General features: G+C 41.7%; 1 pseudogene; it reads left to right on the plus strand.

The window, feature by feature from the left end:
- Positions 1-389: 389 nt before the first annotated feature.
- LOC114763644 (zinc finger protein 345-like) lies at positions 390-2,500 on the plus strand (annotated as a pseudogene).
- The last annotated feature ends 10,463 nt before the right edge of the window (positions 2,501-12,963 follow it).

Here is a 12,963-nt window from a genome sequence, read left to right on the forward strand (position 1 = left end):
TGTAAAATTAGCTGGAACTGAGGAATCTCCGGGGAAACATTTCTAAAGGTGACTGCGTGCCTTTGTGTGACTTTTTATTCCCAGAAACCTGTTTTGTCGATTTTATTATATTTTACTTGTTTTTTTGTCAAAGAATATCTTTCTCTCAGGAATAATTCTAGAATTATGTTGTTGGTGGGGACATAAATGTAGAATGATTTCAAGGTGTTCTGTTTAATTCCAAGGTCTCAAGATGGATCCCAGTCTGTCTCTGTTTTCTACTGATCTATGGAGTGTAGAACAGAACAACACAGATGTTAAACCAGAAATATCATCAGATACCATCACATCTCTGAACTGTGGTGAAACACTGGAACCAACAGCAACTCATGTGAAGAAAGAGTCGGAAGATGAAGACTATTCAGGTGAGTGGAGTTAAAAAGATTGGAGGGCGTTATAGTGATATCAGTGAAAGTGAAGTGATTGTCATTGTGAAACACTGCAGCACAGGACACAGTGACACAACAAAATGTGTCCTCTGTATTTAACTATCACCCCTAGTGAGCAGTGAGCAGCCATGACAGGCGTCTGGGGAGCAGTGTGTGGGGACGGTGCTTTGCGTAGTGGCACCTTGTTGGATCAGGATTTGAACCGTAGCTGCTTAGCCGCTTCTTTAACTTTCCTTAACCACTGGCCACCACTGCTCCGTGGATTTTAGAAGGAATTTTAGCTTTCTCAATATGCCAAGAATCAGAAGATTAAATCCTTTCAAATAGTCTTGCAACAAGTGGAATTTATTTCTTAAGAAAATTAATTCACTCTACATTGTTTAAATAAATTACATTTTATTACAAGTTATTAGTTTAACTATTAATAAAGAGGTTGGGAATGAGACATTTTGAAAGGTGAAATAGACTATGTTCATGTATGAAAATGAAACTGTTTCTGTGAGGCTTCTAGAGGAAAAATCTGTATTATGTATCTGTTCCACGGACTAATTTTGTTGTTTGGTGACACAAAAACACACACATATACACAAGTAGATCAGTAGATTTACAAAGTAAAATTGCCAACTCCGATTTGCTGTTTCTTGCTATGTCATCGTTATAGTTTAAATTATAGTATTGTAATGTAATTTAGTGTACTTTATAAAGTATAAATAAAACCTTTAAAAATGTTCCTATATTTGCAGGAATTTGGAACACATTCATGGATCAAACATGTAAAATGGAAGCTGAAGAAAAGATGCTTCAGTTCAACACATGTGTCTACAGTTCAAGACAAGAGAAGAACCTTCAAACACAACAGAGAATCCTTTCTGAAGAGAAGACCCACCAGTGTGTGGAGTGTGGGAAGAGTTTTACAAATTTATCAAACCTTAAAAAACACCAGAAGATACATACTGGAGAGAAGCCCTACCAGTGTGTGGAGTGTGGGAAGAGTTTTACACAAGTATGGAATCTTAAAATACACCAGAAGATACATAATGGAGAGAAGCCCTACCAGTGTGTGGAGTGTGGGAAGAGTTTTACACACTCATCAAGCTTTAAACAACACCAGAGGATACATACTGGAGAGAAGCCCTACCAGTGTGTGGAGTGTGGGAAGAGTTTTACACAAGTATGGAATCTTAAAATACACCAGATGATACATACTGGAGAGAAGCTCTACCAGTGTGTGGAGTGTGGGAAGAGTTTTACACAAGCATCAAGCTTTAAAAATCACCAGAGGATACATACTGGAGAGAATCCCTACCAGTGCGTGGAGTGTGGGAAGTATTTTACAGAACAATCTGGCCTTAAAAAACACCAGAGGATACATACTGGAGAGAAGCCCTACCAGTGTGTGGAGTGTGGGAAGAGTTTTACACAAGCATCAACCCTTAAAATACACCAGAAGATACATACTGGAGAGAAGCCCTACCAGTGTGTGGAGTGTGGGAAGCATTTTAAAGAACCATCTAGCCTTAAAATTCATCAGAGGATACATACTGGAGAGAAGCCCTACCAGTGTGTGGAGTGTGGGAAGCATTTTAAAGAACCATCTAGCCTTAAAATTCATCAGAGGATACATACAGGAGAGAAGCCCTACCAGTGTGTGGAGTGTGGGAAGAGTTTTACACAAGTATGGAATCTTAAAATACACCAGAAGATACATAATGGAGAGAAGCCCTACCAGTGTGTGGAGTGTGGGAAGAGTTTTACACACTCATCAAGCTTTAAACAACACCAGAGGATACATACTGGAGAGAAGCCCTACCAGTGTGTGGAGTGTGGGAAGAGTTTTACACAAGCATCAACCCTTAAAATACACCAGAAGATACATACTGGAGAGAAGCCCTACCAGTGTGTGGAGTGTGGGAAGCATTTTAAAGAACCATCTGGCCTTAAAAAACACCAGAGGATACATACTGGAGAGAAGCCCTACCAGTGTGTGGAGTGTGGGAAGTATTTTACAGAACAATCTGGCCTTAAAAAACACCAGAGGATACATACTGGAGAGAAGCCCTACCAGTGTGTGGAGTGTGGGAAGAGTTTTACACAAGTAGTACACCTTAAAAAACATCAGAGGATACATACTGGAGAGAAGCTGTAACGGTGTGTTGAGTGGGTAAAATGTTTTACATTTCCACTAAAAGCTAATCTTCATTAGTTTAGTGCATGGCATGTTCTTTGTGCATATTTCAGGTGTTTTCTTGAACAAAATTTATGACAAAAATTGTTGACGTGACGGGTGAGATGTGACGTAAATGTCATTAGCTATAACAAAATATTTTGGTGTAATATCGTTGTCGAATAAAAATGAGACTTAATATTAGGGGTGTTATAAAAATATCGATACACCTAGTGAAGAAGAATTGACGCCACACGTTAGATCTGGTTTTCTCACATGCGGTGTATGTAAATTGTATCAATCTATGTGATATAACTTTTGCAATAATTCATGTACTTGAATATGAATCTGGAATTGACATCTGTTCATACTTGACAATGTCAATGACTAAATGGTAGTAAGTGGGGTTTGAACCTGGGACTTTGGTCTTCTGGTTCATGGGCCGCTACCTAGTGGGTGCTTTGCCAATGACTTCTCCAATCATCTCCATGACTTTCGCTGCTGCCCTCAACAATGGCTTTCAGCCATTTTGTTCTTTGCTAGTTTTTGTTGTTTCCCTATTCCATGGAGGGAAGGCCACTTATCGATATACCCTTTATATCTGTGTTCTGTCTGATAGCCTCTGCCAGGGGTTCCAGAGCCAGCGCAAACAAGAGAGGGCTCAGCGGGCATCCCTGTCTGGTGCCCCTGGCAAGTGGGAAAGGATCAGACCATAGGCCATTAGTAATAACACAAGACATAGGAGAATGGTAGATAGTTTGAATACATCTTAGAAAATCTCCATCTATACCGAATCTCTGCAAAGTCCCAAACAGGTATCCCCATTCAACTCTGTCAAAAGCCTTCTCTGCATCCAGAGACACAGAAATTGCCTCACAGTTTTGTTGACTAGTATATTTTATGACATTCAAGAGTCTCCTTATATTTGTGATAGAAAAACGTTTCTGTATAAATCCCGTCTGGTCTGGGTTTATAAGGTGAGGAAGAACCACCTCAAGTCTTTTAGCCAGCAACTTAGAAAGTATCTTAGCATCAACCCCAATTAGGCTAATAGGTCTATAAGAACTGCATGAGTCAGGTGGTTTATTCTTTTTAAGAATTAAAGAAATATTTGCCAAGTTCAAAGTGGGTGGAAGCCGACCATTTTTCAACGAGTCTACAAACATTTCAGTAAGTGATCCTGCTATTTCTTTATCCATTTTTTTATAAAATTCTGGACAATAACCATCCGGCCCAGGGGCCTTTCCACCTCTAAGAGACTTTATAGAATGAAGAACTTCTTCTTTTGTAATTGGCCTACAGAGGTCTGCTTGCTCTTCAGCTGTGAGAGAGGGCAGTCCAATTTTATAAAAAAAAAATCCATTCTTTGCTCTGTCGAGTGGCATTCTGACGAGTAAAGATTCTGGTAATATTGTTTCATAATTTGATTAATGTATTTGTTTTCAAACCTATGAGTCCCAGAAGTATCTTTTAAGGATGAGATTGCATTAGTCTTCGTCCTCCCTCTAGCCAAACGTGCAAGAAGTCGACCAGGTTTATTCCCTGTCTCATAGAGTCTATGCCTGGCAAAGAAGAGAGATGGTTCAACCTTCTTGGTTAATAGCTGATCTAAAGCCAGACGGGCTGCAGTAAGCTGCTGGGACACACCTTTGGAAGGTGACAGTTTGAAATCTCCTTCCAGAATCAGAATTTTCTTTTCAAGTTCCACTATATTTTTCATTGCCGCTTTCTTTTTGGCTGAGGTGTAAGATATAATTATACCTCTTAAGTAAGCTTTTGCTGACTCCCATAAGACTGACGGAGTGCCTTCAGGAGATTTATTAGTTTCAATAAAGAAATTCCATTGTTGTTTGAGAAGCTGCAGAAACTTAGGACAGCTCAATAATGAGGGGTTAAGTCGCCACTGTCTACAATATGGATCTCTATATGGAGGACAGACAATCACTGTAATTGGAGAGTGGTCAGACAGAGTCCTAATCCCGATGGAACAATCCCCTGCTCTATCCAATAACTCTTGCGATATTAGGAATAAGTCGATGCGTGAAAATGTTTGATGGGGCTGAGAATAAAAAGTATAATCTTTTTCACTCATATGAGTTAACCTCCAAACATCAAACAATTCCAGATCCTTGCAAAATTCTGAGAGCCTAAGACTTTTCCTTTGCCTAACTCCTTTTGGAGGGGAAAGATCTATGGATGGTTCTAGAACGCAGTTAAAATCACCTCCCAAGAGTATACGAGAGCATGAGAATGAGGAAATGTCAGCCAATAATTTAGAAAAAAATTACCGTGGGAGCATAGATACAGCCAATCACAACATAATCCCCATATAAAATGCCTGAGAGCAATACATAACGACCTTCATTATCTGTAATAGATTTTTCAAATTTAAATGACAGATTTTTATGGAGAAGAATTGCAACTCCCCTACTATTAGACCTATAAGAGGAAAAAAAAAACCTGGCCAACCCAGTTTCTCTGCAGCTTCATATGCTCTGTATCAGAGAGGTGAGTTTCTTGCAACAATGCAATTTGACATTTTTCCTTCTGGAAAAAAGAAAGAAGTTTTTGCCTTTTAATAACATGGTTAATACCTTTTACATTAAGGCTTATACATTTAAGGTCACTTATATTCAGAATGTACCACTATATTGAAATAGACTTTATAATATAGAAGTCCAAGCATGAAAGGGCTTTGTGTTGTTGGAACAGCAGAGAATGGTCAAAATAGAAAACAACAAAACACACAAAACAGAACCATAACCACCCCACCCCCTTATCAAAAACGAATTTTGATAAACACCATTTACATTTACAGCATTTACCAGACGCCCTTATCCAGAGCGACTTACAATCAGTAGTTACAGGGACAGTCCCCCCCTGGAGCAACTTAGGGTTAAGTGTCTTGCTCAGGGACACAATGGTAGTAAGTGGGATTCGAACCCGGGTCTTCTGGTTTATAGGCGAGTGTGTTACCCACTAGGCTACTACCACCCCCACAAACAAACTCAAATCCCAAAGTATGGAGAACGTGAAAAAAAAGGTAGCCACACCACACCGAAAGACAGTGTAAAAAAAACTCTATCTACCCCCCCGCTCCCACTGCGCTAAATTTTGTACAACAGTAACTAAGCGGCTATGGCATATGTGCTATAACCAGGAATGGGAGGAAAAAATTAAGATCGCTCATTATAGAACAGTCAGCACAGGCACAAAAATGAGAACAACTATGAATGAACTGTGAAGTGTCTTTAAAGTACCTGTCTGTCCACGTTTTTTACCTCTTGTATACTCCTCCCCTTCATCCATGTAAACGGAGCAATATTAGTCCAGCCTGCTCAGAAACGTCTGTGCATCCTGTGCACAGTGAAAGGAGTAGTCCGATGCGTTCAAGTTGAAGCGGAGGTTGGCAGGGTATCGCATCGCGAAACTGAATCCTCTCTGAATGAGCTGACCGCAGACGTTGTTAAATGCCCGTCTCGCCTCCCTGACCCTCACAGACAGATCCTGTGTGATAAAAAAATTACTGCCCTCGTATGTGAGATGACCCTTCCTGTTTGGTCTCAATTCCCAGCAGTTTCGGCAGAAAAGTCTGGAAAAACTCGACAGGTCTGCCACCCTCCGCTCCTTCCTTCAGACCTACAATGCGGATGTTGTCTCGCCGGCTGCGGTTTTCGGCGTCCTCTGCCCTCTCGGAGAGGGACTGTACAGCTTTTTCCAGCACCGCAATCTTGTTACGAAGTTCCGCTACTTCGTCTTCAGTATGAGAGACTCTCCGCTTCTGTGATACGTTTTGTATTATCCTCTAGACGGGTTGTAATTGAGTTTAGCGTCGCTTCAAGACGAGTGAATTTCTCATCCAATAAGGAACTTAAATGATCAGTTACCGTCTGTGCTAGGCTGGGCTGTTCGGCCGGGGAGCCGACATCTTTGTTAGCTTGATTAGCGGCCGCTTGACTTGTCGCGTGGCCCCGTCTAGTTTCTGGTTGTGAGGAACCTGGACCGGCTCCTGACATGGTTAAGGCTGTAATGCTGAAAATTCCACAATAAAATAGCCACTTATTTCAGCGTAAAAAAGTGGAAATAGCGCGGTGTTCGCGGGAGCTCAGTAAATCCGTGCCACTTAGGTCGAAGGCATCACGTGACTCCATAATGTAAGATTTTATTTTATCATCTTGATTGTGATAGTTGTGAACCTGTCTTTAAGTCAGGACAAGGAAAACTAAAAAACGTGACTACGCCACCTAGGGGAGAGGTCCCCTAGGAACCTCAAACCACAAACAATACAAACAAGCAGAGCAGAGAGTTGGATTTTGGTTCTCATCAGGGATTATTTAAGTAAAATCCAATGATAAAAAAAACAAGATGAATACACACTGTATTATATAAACCAGGGTAAATTTCCAGTTCTTCCACTTTTGGAATGGATCTGATCCATGCAATCCTGCCAGGTCATCCGGGGAAGGGGGCAAAATAAAAGAGGCCACAAGGATCCCTGTTGCTCACACACACATAATAAACTTCTTGTGCATACACCCCAGACAGCGTAAAAGTTACTTCTAGGGGGAATTCCCAACCACAAAGTGCCCTTTCCTCCCTGGTAAGCATGGAAGACCCTCAGCTGATGAAAAAATATTCAAAAACCTACAAACGTTCCACAAAACTTAGGAGGTGTTTATCACTCCCACTCAGCCCCCAGCGTTTACACACAGTTGTACTTAATGTAACACTTATCTCTTCTTTGATGGCAACCAATCACCTCAAACTCAATCCCACCAAAACTGAACTAATATTCATTCCAGCAGATTCTTCAGCACATCAGGATTTTGCTATCTACCTGGACAACTCACAGCTCTCTCCTTCTACAACAGACCACAACCTTGGAGTAACAATAGACAACCAACTGTCCTTCTCGACTCACATCAGCAACCTTTCCCGCTCATGTAGATTCCTTCTCTACAATAGCAGACGGATCTGTCCTTATCTGTCAACACAGGCCACCCAGATACTGGTTCACATTTACATTTAAGGCATTTGGCAGACGCCTTACAACGTGCTTTCAAGTTACCATCGATGAAGAGATCAATTCTGGTTCACTAGGACCCCAACTATGAATACAATCTTTTTATTCACTCTGTTGTAGATTCTGTACACAAGTTCGACAATAAGAAAGTTACAAGTTAATCTAAATATTCTTTAAAGAGGAAGGTCTTGAGCTGTCGTTTGAGGTTCTGACCTCAAAGGGAAGTTCATTCCACCACCGAGGGGCCAAGACGGAGAAGAGTCTAGATGAATGTTTTCCTTTTACCTTCAGAGATGGAGGGACCAGGCGAGCAGTACTGGAGGCTCTGAGTATACGAGGTGCAGTGCGAGGTGTAATAAGGGCTGTGAGGTAGGATGGTGTAACTCCATGTTTGGCTTTGTAGGCCAGCATCAGTATTTTGAACCTAATTCGTGCAGCTACTGGGAGCCAGTGGAGGGAACGTAGCAGAGGGGCAGTGTGGGAGAATTTGGGAAGGTTGAAGATCAGTCGTGCTGCTGCATTTTGTATGAGTTGTAGAGGTCGGATGGTGCATAGTGGTAGACCAGCTAGAAGGGAGTTACAGTAATCCAGTCTTGAGATTACTAAGGACTGAACCAGTATCTGGGTGGCCTGGGTCGACAGATAAGGGAGGATTCATCTGATATTGTAGAGAAGGAATCTACATGAGCGGGAAACACTGCTGATGTGAGTCGAGAAGGAGTTGGTTGTCTATTGTTATGCCAAGGTTGCGGGCTGTTGTAGAATGAGAGAGCTGTGAGTTGTCCAGATAAATAGTAAGATCCTGATGTGGTGAAGAATCTGCTGGAATGAATATTAGCTCAGTTTTGGTGGGATGGAGTTTGAGGTGATGGGCTGCCATCCAAGACGAGATGTTGGTTAGACATGCACGGTTTCCCGTGGATGGAGGAGGTAACTGCCACAGCCAGGTCCCTCTGTTTGTTGGTTAAGGTCACCACCATCTCTTTGGTTTTACTGACGTTCAGTTCCAGACGTGAAGTGTCACACCAGTCCACAAACTCCTGCAGAACAGGACCATGGTTGAGAGAGGGACCTGACAGCAGGGACAGGAGAACTCTGTCATTAGCAAACTTTACCAGGTGACAGTTGGGCTGTCTGGTCATGCAGTCGTGGATAAGATGAAGACAGCACGCAGCCTTGGGGTGATCCGATTGAGATAGTGTTGTTAACCAGAACTCTGTGGTCTGTTGGTCAGAAGGTATTGTCTGGTTGTCCAGATGGAAGTTGGAGGAAAGTTTGTTAGCCAGGATCTGGGTTTGCATTGTGTTGAAAGCTGAGGAGAAGTCAAAAGGAGTCTTACTAAGGAGTTGGGCTGCTCCAGATACTTGTGTATGGTGTCTATGATGAAAGAGTTTGCATAATCTACATCTACATGAGTCCATCTGTGAGTTGGTGGTTCTGATTATGTGTTTTTTTTTTACGACCCTCTCCATGACTTTTATAACCAGAGAGGTAAGGTCTTTGATTTAGCTTTTTTTGGGAATGGGGATGACTGTGGACTGGAAATACGCCACCTAGTTGCTGAGCACAGTGTCGCAGAACTCGGCCGCAGATGTGGTCTGGGTCGGGTGAGCTTCTCTCTCTAGTGCTCTTGAGGGCTCTCACTACCTCCAGTGTGGTGAAGACGATTGAAGAGTTGCCTGGTTTGAGTGAGGATCTAAAACTCTGGAGCTGCTGTGAAATGAGTTGAGGTCATCAGTCAGGGATGCTCTCCACATGTATGTTTCTGGGGCTGGAGTCTACTGTGTTTGCGGGGGCCATGGTTTTCAGTCCCTGCCAGGCAGAGCCGAGGTTCCCCTCAGAAAAATTCTTTTCCGCTTTGTTTTTGTTTTTTAGTTTTGCTGTTTTAATTCCAAGCTTGATTTCTCTGTGGATTCTGAGCCAGTAAAGAAGATCCTTTTCTTTTTGTTTAGGATACCCTTGAGTTCTTTGGTGATCCACGGTTTATTGTTAGGAAAGATGGTGACTGTTTTGGATGGGATGATGTTGTCAACTCAGAAGGAGATGTATGATGAGACTGTGTCTGCCTGTTCACAAATATTGTTGGAGGAAAGCAGGTTGTCCCAGTCTGTGGATTCAAAACACCGCTGCATGCTTTCTTCAGGACACTGTTTGACGTTTTTAACAATCTTCTTTGTGCTTTTGATGATTGGTGTGTATGCTGGTGCAAACAGGATGGTATGATGATCAGGATGGTATGATGGTCTGATAAATGCTGTAAAATGATCAGCCAAGCCGAGAGGGGGGAGGGGTAGAGATCTGTATGCATCAGGGGCTGAACCAAAGCATTTGTCCAGAATCTTCCCCATGTGGGTGGGGCATGTGACGTACTGCTGAAATCCTTTCAGTGACTTATCAGGAGAGCAGTGGTTGAAGTGACCCAAAATGAATTTGGGCGAGTCCGGTGATAACTGTTTGAATTTATTTAAGTGTGTTATGCTCAGTAGCAGTGGCATTATTGGCAGTATCTGGGGTGGATGTGGACCAGGATGAGGAAGAGTTGTGGAAATTCTCTGAGGAGGGAGGCTGCCAAGAGTTTGATGTCTGTGGTGCCTGATGTCTGTGGTCCCTGAGCAAGACACTTAACCTTAAGTTGCTCCAGGGGGACTGTCCCTGTAACTACTGATTGTAAGTCGCTCTGGATAAGGGCGTCTGATAAATGCTGTAAATGTAAATGTTAATGGTGAGCTCACTAACGCGACAATGCCATCTCTACAGACCAGATATTCTATATAAGACTTCTAAAGACCAGACATTCTAGTGCAGCGAAAGGGCGTCTGATAAAAAAATTCTGTAAATGAAACCAAAAAGACAGCTGACAGACTATTCTGATGTGGGCCCCACCCGCCCACATCAGAATAGTACATTTTTCTTAAACACTTGGCAGTTTTCCTGGACGTGAGGGATTTGTGTGCTTTCCCCTCTTTTAGTCTTATTCTGTCCACCTGGAGAAGGAAGTTTGTACCATGGCTCTTTGGCTCTCTGATAAATGCTGTAAATGTCATGGCGGTTGGAGCGCTGCAGTTCTTCTTTATGTCACAAACACTACCTCTTACTCATCTCTTGATCAACAGACTATTAAACAAGGGTGCGCAAACCGACTGTAAATCCATAAGTCCATCCTGCTACATTTCTTGCAGATTTTTTTTGTCTTCCATTATTAACCTGAAAAGAGCCATAATCACAGTGTATTTTAATATTCATGCATATGACACTTCTTGTAGTGCATCATCTGACATTTTTGAACACATATGACACATGACACATAGGGTGGTAGTAGCCTAGCGGGTAACACACTCGCCTATGAACCAGAAGACCTGGGTTCGAATCCCACTTACTACCATTGTGTCCCTGAGCAAGACACTTAACCCTAAATTGCTCCAGGGAGACTGTCCCTGTAACTACTGGTTGTAAGTCGCTCTGGGTAAGGGCGTCTGATAAATGCTGTAAATGTAAATATGAACATTATGCAACATGTCTCTCGTCCTACCAGTACGGCAGGCCACACGTTAGATCCAGGACACACGTCCTGACATGCTGTGTATGTAAATTGTATTAATCTATGTGATATAACTTTTGTAATAATTCAGGATTTTTTAAAATATTTATTTTAATCTCGAATTTGTTTTCTGTGAGTGATTCTCCTTTCTACACATTATCACAGATACAGTTATGCTAAATAGCAGCTAAATGCTCATTCAGACTGATGTCTGGGATCATTCTCACTTTTAATGCCGAATTCTTCACTATTCTTTGTCCAGCCCACTTCCCCCAATCAAATTTAAATAAGAAAAAACTCTGCTGTGATTGGCTGTAAAAGACTGCAGCAGCTCACGTGTTCTACAAGCCTTTATATGCGAACAGAGAGAAGTTGGAGTTTGTTGTGCTCAGTGTAAAATTAGCTGGAACTGAGGAATCTCCGGGAAACATTTCTAAAGGTGACTGCGTGTCTTTGTGTGACTTTTTATTCCCAGAAAACTGTTTTGTCAATTTTATTATATTTTTCTGAACTGTGGTGAAACACTGGAACCAACGGGAATTCATGTGAAGAAAGAGTCAGATGATGAAGACTATTCAGGTGAGTGGATTTAAAAAGATTGGAGGGCGTTATAGTGATATCAGTGAAAGTGAAGTGATTGTCATTGTGAAACACTGCAGCACAGCACACAGTGACACAACAAAATGTGTTCTCTGTATTTAACTATCACCCTTAGTGAGCAGTGAGCAGCCATGACAGGCGTCTGGGGAGCAGTGTGTGGGGACGGTGCTTTGCTTAGTGGCACCTTGGTGGATCAGGATTTGAACCGTAGCTGCTTAGCCGCTTCCTTAACTTTCCTTAACCACTGGCCACCACTGCTCCGTGGATTTTAGAAGGAATTTTAGCTTTCTCAATATGCCAAGAATCAGATGGCTGTGTGAAGATTAAAAACACATGAAGTACAATCCTTTCAAATAGTCTTGCAACAAGTGGATCAGGATTTTAACCGTAGCTGCTTAGCCGCTTCCTTTACTTTCCTTAACCACTGGCCACCACTGCTCCGTGAAGCACAATCCTTTCAAATAGTCTTGCAACAAATGGAATTTATTTTTTAAGAAAGGAATACAATCAACTCCACATTGTTTAAATAAATTACATTTTATTACAAGTTTTTAGTTTGATTATTAATAAAGAGGTTGAGAATTAGACATTTTGAAAGGTGAAATAGACTATGTTCATGTATGAAAATGAAGCTCTTTCTGTGAGGCTTCTAGAGAAAAAATCTGTTATGTATCTGTTCCACGGACTAATTTTGTTGTTTGGTGACACACAAATACACACATACACACGTAGATCAGTAGATTTACAAAGTAAATTGGCAACAGCGATTTGCTGTTGCTATGTCATCGTTATAGTTTAAATTATAGTATTGTAATGTAATTTAGTGCACTTTATGAAGTATAAATAAAACCTTTAAAAATGTTCCTATATTTGCAGGAAGTGGGAACACATTCATGGATCAAACATGTAAAATGGAAGCTGAACAAAAGATGCACCAGTTCAACACTTGTGTCTACAGTTCAAGACAAGAGAAGAACCTTCAAACACAACAGAGAATCCTTTCTGAAGGGAAGACCCACCAGTGTGTGGAGTGTGGGAAGAGTTTTACACAAGCATCAAGCTTTAAAAAACACCAGAAGATACATACTGGAGAGAAGCCCTACCAGTGTGTGGAGTGTGGGAAGAGTTTTACACAAGTATGGAATCTTAAAATACACCAGAAGATACATACTGGAGAGAAGCTCTACCAGTGTGTGGAGTGTGCGAAGAG

This window comes from Denticeps clupeoides, chromosome 14 (genome assembly GCF_900700375.1).
Source record: "Denticeps clupeoides chromosome 14, fDenClu1.1, whole genome shotgun sequence".
In the NCBI taxonomy this organism is placed as follows: Eukaryota; Metazoa; Chordata; class Actinopteri; order Clupeiformes; family Denticipitidae; genus Denticeps; species Denticeps clupeoides.